Source organism: Camellia sinensis, chromosome 14, assembly GCF_055761805.1.
Source record: "Camellia sinensis isolate YWXY chromosome 14, ASM5576180v1, whole genome shotgun sequence".
Taxonomy (NCBI): Eukaryota; Viridiplantae; Streptophyta; class Magnoliopsida; order Ericales; family Theaceae; genus Camellia; species Camellia sinensis.
The window spans coordinates 137,027,615-137,035,514 of NC_138974.1; the positions used below are offsets into that span (position 1 = coordinate 137,027,615).

The 7,900-nt window shown below is 36.1% G+C and overlaps 1 pseudogene across 1 annotated transcript; it reads left to right on the plus strand.

Moving 5' to 3' along the window:
• The first annotated feature begins 557 nt into the window (after positions 1 to 557).
• Positions 558 to 7,900, plus strand: LOC114261109 (putative pre-mRNA-splicing factor ATP-dependent RNA helicase DEAH3; annotated as a pseudogene). Its single transcript, XR_014350158.1, has 8 exons — positions 558 to 965; positions 2,102 to 2,324; positions 3,222 to 4,289; positions 4,716 to 4,841; positions 4,927 to 5,071; positions 5,536 to 5,637; positions 5,772 to 5,894; positions 7,629 to 7,900. The product of XR_014350158.1 is annotated as a putative pre-mRNA-splicing factor ATP-dependent RNA helicase DEAH3 (transcript).

Below are 7,900 nucleotides of genomic sequence, written 5' to 3' on the forward strand. Positions count from 1 at the left end.
AGCCTGAGCTCGGATGGGCTAGGTCAAGCCATTATTACATCCCCAGCTTTAGAGCATTTTCAACCTTTAATATTTTTTTTATCTAATTTAATTTTAAATTTGAGTAAATTTATAATTTTATATGAATTAATCCAACTTTTTCATCAAAATATTTTTAAAAATTATCTTCTTATCTCAAATTTTTTTTTAAAAAAAAAATAGTCTTGGTAAAGAAGTGTTCGGAAAATTAGAATTTCAAACTTTGAATCAGTTAAATGACACCCAAATTATCAAAATATTTTGTTTCAAAATATTAAACAAAGTCAAGTCATATAAGCCAATTTGAAATTATTTATTTATTTATTTGGAAAAGGTTGAGAATAAAATATAACTTTGTAAATTATTTTATATCCGACCCGACCCGACACATACAGTCAGAACCGGCGGGTAGGACCGACTTTAGTGCAGTGACTCGGGTTTGTCCATCTGTTAATGTAAGGTTTTCGGTACAATTCGATACAAATTCAGGGACTGATTTGTAATTCGAGAAAGTTTCTCTTTATCTCCATTTGATTTACGCATCCGACGTCCTTCCTCTAGGCTAGAGTTCGATTTTCCGGCGACAACCGCTCCAATATTCTCCGAAACCCTCTCTTTTTCTTTCCGGGTTTTGTTGAATTTGTTATTCAGAAGATTAGGGTTTAGGAGGTTAGATGGGGACGGAGAGGAAGAGGAAGAAGGTGAGTTTGTTCGATGTGGTGGATGAGAATTCCAACTCCAACTCCAAATTTATCTCCGGCGCAGTCCACGGCGACAGCAACCGGTGGAATGGAATGGGCGGCTTTACTCTCAGAGGTATTACGAGATATTGGAGAAGAGGAAGGCCTTGCCTGTTTGGCACCAGAAACAAGATTTCTTGCAATCCTTGAAATCCAACAGAACCCTAATCTTGGTTGGTGAAACTGGTAGTGGTAAAAACCACTCAGGTCTGTCGTCCTCAATATATATCTACAAATTAATTAATGTTACTTTAACTTGTTTGATTGCCCAGAATATTGATCGAAATATTTAATGGATCATGTGAGGGGTTGGTTTTCTTTGTTATCTTTTCTGGCTTTATTATTAAGTTTTATATCTTGGGAAATCGTTTATTGTGACTCTTGTGATGCTTTCTATTCTATCACCTAATTGTGTGTAATAGGCTCATTCTTTTATGTGTTCTAGTTAACTAAAATTTTGACTTGTAGGTTGGATGGTTGAGAAAGACCAATTAGACCAAACGTGGCCAACTATAGATCCAAGACAAATTATCTACTTACACTACAGAGATAAGATTTGGTAAAATGTGATGGAACAACTACTTAGAGTTTGGTTAGCTGGTTTGTCAGTCGCACTTGTATGAGACATTGTATTTCCATGAGCTTGTTTAATAGTCTACTCCATGGGATTATTAATTCTAATGCAGCTCTTTAGTGCTTTCAAGTTTACACCTGACTGGAACATTTTACCTTGTCATTCGTAGCACCACATGGTGTTCACTGTTTTATATCTGCTAAGTACTAACTATTTTTTTTTTTTTTTTTGTGAGCCGTCTCTCTTTTACTTTGATTTCATTATTGCACGATTTGACTTGCATGTTGGATTAGAACTCCTTTCTGGTTGAACCTAGGCTATCTTTGTTTGGGCGGATTGGATTAGATTGGATTAGCATTTTCATGATTAATAGTTTTAGGACTACGAACCCTTTGGATTATTTATCATATCCTATGTTTGAATTGAGTTAGAATTATAAAGAGTGATTAATAAAATATTATCCAACCCGATGTTTGTTTAAGGGGATTGGAATGGATAGGACATGAGATATCTAATATATTGACCATAATACCTCTATTATGGTCATTTGATAAGTTAATCCAGACTTTGACTTAGTCCCCCAATTTATATCTCACCTCCTATGTGGGATTGCATAGTCCATCATATGTGGGATCCCATATCCGAATGGATTGTTAGTCTGTACTTTAATTTTTTAACCAAATATCAGATTAATAATTTTATTGAACTATTAGTCCAATCTCAAGCACATGTCCGCCTAAACAAACATGACCCTAGTGTTTTAACCGAGGTAGCATTCCTTTTGTGCAGATTCCTCACTTTGTTCTGGAAGCTGTTGATTTAGAGATCCCATACAAGTGTAGGAAATTCATGATTGGCTGCACTCAGCTTCGCAGGGTGGCTGCAATGTCCGTTTCTCGTTGGGTTGCTGAAGAGATGGATGTAACTATTGGAGAAGAAGTTGGTTATAGCATTCATTTTGAAGACTGCAGTAGCACAAGAACCGTTTTGAAGTAAGCTCATTCGTTTATAGTCAAATGCATTCAAGGTTTTAAAAAGCGGCCACAACCATTACGTAATGCCATTACGTAATAGTTTTATGGTTACTGTCACCCGTTACGACTGCTATGGTGGTGTGACAGAAATTCACATGTGTAATGACTGTTTCAGTGTTATGTAACGGCCGTAACGGTCCGTTAGATATCGTTACACGCTTTTACAATATTCTGAATAACTTCATTTTCTATTTTTTTAATAAAAGAAAAAGCTTACAAAAAAACGAACAACTGCTCAAGTAATCCAAACACAAACACAAGAAGAAAAAAAAAAAAAAAATCTTGTATGAATTTTTTTTTTAATTTATGGCACAAATTTTATTTTATAATCCTTTCATTAATAATTGTGAATATTTTTTATTCAATTAGTTTAGGTATTGGTAGAAAATAATTTGTAAACATTTAAAATCAATTATTCTTAAAGTCATTAACTATTGAAATAAAATGTAAAAAACTATTTTTATAGTGATTTGAAAATATGAAATATATTGAATCATACTTAAAAATTAACAAACATTGATCAAAATTTATTTTCAACCTCAATAAATGTGATTCTAAAAATAAAATAAAATAAATGCGCAGTAAGTTTTCTTCAAATTGTGCAAAAAATATAAAAAAAATCACGATTATGGTTACCTCAACCGTTACGCTACGATCTTTACACTCCGTAACTGCTACCGTGTCTCCGTAACCGTTACGGCGACCGCAACCGCTTTTCAAAACCTTGAATACAATCTTTCTTTTGAATGTTTTTGTTATTTTATCATTTTTTGGGCTAATAACATAACAAGTCAGGGGTGACTGTGTGTTTGGTCCTCTTGCTTAGTTCTTTATCCTTGTCCTCTTTAATGACAGGTATTTAACAGATGGTATGCTTTTAAGAGAAGCTATGGCAGATCCACTTTTGGAAAGATACAAAGTGATAATTCTTGATGAGAAAGAACTTTGGCAACAGATGTTTTATTTGGGCTTCTGAAAGAAGTGCTGAAAAATAGACCAGATCTCAAATTGGTTGTAATGAGTGCTACTCTTGAGGCCGATAAGTTTCAGGGTTATTTCAATGGTGCACCTCTTATGAAAGTACCAGGCAGACTTCATCCAGTGGAGATTTTATACACCGAGGAGCCTGAGAGGAACTCTCTTAAAGCAGCATTTCGTACAGTTATTCAGATACACATGCCCAAAGCACCTGATGACATATTTGTATTTTTTACTGGAGAGGAGGAGATAGAAGCAGTATGTCAGAAAATATCAAAAGAAATCGCAAATATGGGAGATTGTGTGGGGCCTGTGAAAGTAGTGCCGTTGTGTTCTGCACTTCCTCCAGCTATGCAGCAAATGATATTTGAACCTGCTCCTCCTCCCCTGGTGGAGGGCAGTCCTCTAGGGAGGAAGATTATAATGTCAACAAACATTACAGAAACTTCTTTGACCATAGATGGTATAGTTTACGTGATAGACCTTGGGTTTGCAAAACAGAAAGTCTATAACCCTCGAATACGTGTTGAATCTTTATTGGTCTCTCTGATATCACAGGCTAGTGCTCACCAAAGGTCAGGACGTGCTACTAGGACACAACCAGGCAAATGTTTTAGACTCTACACCAAGAAAAGTTTCCATAATGATCTTTAGCCGCAGACCTACCCAGAAATACTGTGATCAAACCTTGCAAATACTGTGTTCAACTTGAAGAAACTAGGGATGGATGATCTCGTCCATTTTAATTTTATGAACCCCCCTGCCCCTGAAACACTGATGCGTGCATTGGAGGTGTTGAATTACTTGGGAGCATTGAATGATGATGGAAAGTTGACCAAGTTAGGTGAGATCATGAGTGAATTTCCTTTGGATCCACAGTGCTTGTTGTTAGCCCCAAATTTAACTGTTCAAATGAGATTCTTTCTATATCAGCTATGCTTTCAGGTATGTGATTTGTTGTCTTGCTTTCTTTGTGTCTGTCTCGAGTCTAATCATGGGTCTCTGTTTTTAGTAAAACAATGATCAGCTGAGAAAGTTGCCTCATTATTTGGAAATGCATGCCCATCTTTCTTAGCATGCACATGGACATGTATATGTGATTATGAGGTTATATATTTAATTGCAATCTTGTGTACCTCCTTTGTACATCCGCATGCAGTTAAATGTTCCAAAGTCCACTTAGGTTGTCATCAGCAACTGTCTTGTCTGGGTTCCGTGCCACCTGTTGGCATGGACCATAGAATTTCTAAGTGCTGATGCAGATAGTTGCAGTTTTCTCAGTACTTTCATCAAGCAAATGGTGTAGTCTCACCTCTATGCATCTGCTGACCTACTGTGGGCCTCTTCTGTGATAACCAATTTTTTCTTTAGTACCCAATTGCTTTGCCCGGCCTACGGGGGCTCAGAAGGCTGTAGATGAAGCAAAAGATTGGTTTGGGCACATTGATGGGGACCACTTCACGCTCTTGAACGTATTCCATGCATACAAGCAAAATAGTGAGTATTTTCTACATTTTTTCTTTATTTCCTTTTGCTTTAAGAATCACAATTCCGTAATCCTTTTTATGTGGTGGAGTTTCAGATGAGGATCCATCTTGGTGTTATGAAAACTTTATCAATCATCGGGCATTAAAATTTGCTGATAATGCAAGACAGCAGCTAGCTTGGATCATGGTTAGGTTAAACATTAAGCAATGTAGCACAGATTTTGACAGCCGTGACTAGGGGTGTGCGCGGTGCGATTCGAACAGTTTGAGAGTAAAATTACAAACCGAATGACGGGTTAACGGATGAGCGGATTGACAAATTGCGGTTTGGTAGGTTTTTGGCGGATTGGCGGATTGAAGAATATTCTAACTAATTATCATACATTTACATAATATATAACACTAATTTGTATAATATTTTTTAGATATATAACACAAAGTAATTTTACATAATATGTTTCATATATATAATTACTAATTTGTAATAAATTTCATATCTTAAATCTCTGACACACTCATTTTTACATTGATATTTCATTGGAAGTTAAAAAATATATATATGTATTAACTATAGCGGAGCGGAGCGGTTCGGTTGGCGGATTATAAATTTTAAAGTTTAAACCGTGGTTAGCGGTTAGAGCGGTGCGGATTGATGCGGATCAGTGCGGTTTTAGCAGATCGGGTGGTTTTTTGCACAGCCCTAGCCTTGACTACTACATCAACATCAGAAAGGCTATGCTAGCTGGATTTTTCATGCAGGTGGCTCACCTGCAGTGTGCTGGACACTATTTGACTATGAAGGACAAGATCAATAAGATGATTTATCTATTGTTTTTAAGCTCTAGGGGATTGTGTATTTGACGCACACAAGACATAATTTTTCTTAGTATTTACATTTACATGATTACATCTTTTTATAAATGCTGTAATGTGGCAAAATGCAGGTGGTTTGGTTACACCCTTCAAATTGCCTGCATCATATGTCAGAGTGGGTCATCTATTATGAATTTGTCTTAACAACCAAAAATTTCATCCGTACAGAAACAGATGTTTGTGTTGAATGGTTAGTTTCTTTTATGCAATTTTATTGTTCGGTATTCAATCATTTTAGTCACCTATGATTCGTGATACATATGGGAAATAGAGAATTTGATACATGATGCATACAAAATTTATACATCCATTGTATGCAAGAAGAGTATCAATTATGGAACTTTGGTTAGTTTCTTAAGATCCATGTGAGCTCTGCATAATGTGGATGAAAAAGTTATTTGCATAATTAAATGGGAATTTTATGCCACAATATGCAATGAATATGGGCCTTACATTGCAAAAATAATAATAATAATAATACCCTCGTAAACACATAATAGATTGGCCCCACCATGAATGAATGAAACCCCAAAAGCAGATGACCTATTAACCCCAACACAGTTGTGAATCTCTCTTGACTGCCTGGCAAGAGGATGTTGGGATTGATAGGTCCGTAGGAGTTTTCAAAATGTTGGTTTGTGTCTAGTTTTCCTAAAAAGCTAAGTGTATGGGGTTTTATGTTACCGCAAATCAGTTACCCCATGCCCACTCAAACAGCCCCTTAGTCTACCCTCTCCCTTCTCTTTTTCCAATTTTCTGTGGCTGGTTGGATGTTTTTGATTGTCACAATTATGTTTTGTCTCAAAATCATGCAACCTCCTTTCAAAATTGTCCTGGCTCGACTTTTGCTGTAAAGTAGGTAGAAAAAAAAAATAAAAAACCTTATGTCTATGACAACTGATTGCAAAGAGATACTATCTAGCTAAGGCTTGTCTTGCGCAGACACGCCAATTCAAACAGGTTTTTTCACTCTTTCCAAACAGCTACTTGGGTTAACCTCTCACCCTTTTGTTTTCCCCTCTTTTTTTAGGTTGGTTGGATGCTTTTGGTTGTCACAAATTTTTCTATGATATGGGTTAAGTAAGACTAACCTTGTCTTATGGATGGTGTTGAAGGTTGGTACTCCTTTGGTTTTCAGATTGGTAGTTTATTTATGAAATTTCAATCTGTTGATTTTTGTTGACCAAGATGTTTAGACGTATGAGGGGAACCTAAACTGATTAACAACAATTTTTTATTAATATCATAAAGAATTATTATTTGTATTAGTATTATTGTTAAACATAACCATTATTTGTAGTACTAAAGCACTTAGTGACTCTAGGCTGCGTTTAGTGATTGGCACAATTACTTTGACTACTCTATTTCTTCAGAATGAGCCAATAAAGAGTCGGGAAAGTGATGGATTTGAGACTACCAGCATCTCTACCACTGGTACAGAGCAGTTGAGTAATGGATTTTTTAGAAAGTGTTTCTTCCTTATTAGGGTAGGTCTTTTCCTCTTACCTTCTACGTTTGTATTGAAGGATGGAATGAATAGTATGTAGCATACAAACGTTGAAAGCTCCACGTAGTATTCTTATTCTTAATGAACAACAGAGTACAAAATTGTAGAAGTAGAATAAGCAACTCGTCACTCTTTCAGTGTAGAGCTGTGGCTCATGTAGTGATGTGTGGGAGCAGCTTCTTCAATAGGCTGCCTTCTCTTGATTATTCAATGAATGCAATGAATAAGCTATTTATACATAGCAAACCAAAGTAAGAATTTCCTGACTTTGTGATTACTTTGAATGTTGTGAGGAATTTTATACTTTACTGGACTTGGGATATGATCTTTTACCTACTTTTTTATTTGATCACACGAGTACTTACCTGCTTTCCTATTTTATTCTACTTTGTGCTTTGTTAATTTGGGTCGATTTAGGTTAGTCGATATAGCACCCCACTACTTCGACCTAGCAAGCTTTTTGTAGAATGAGAAGAGGCATGTTCTTCAGAGGCTTTCCAAGAAACAGGAAAAGGACAGGGAAGAGAGCAAGAACAAAAAGTAAAGCCGTCTCTCCATGTTTTTGCTCCCTTGCATATGTTGTTACCTAGATGCTTATAGTTTCTTGAGAATTATTCTCTGGATCTATATTTGCTTGGCAATGCCTTTCAACCAGTTTCATGAAATGAACAATGGATGTGCTCACAAAA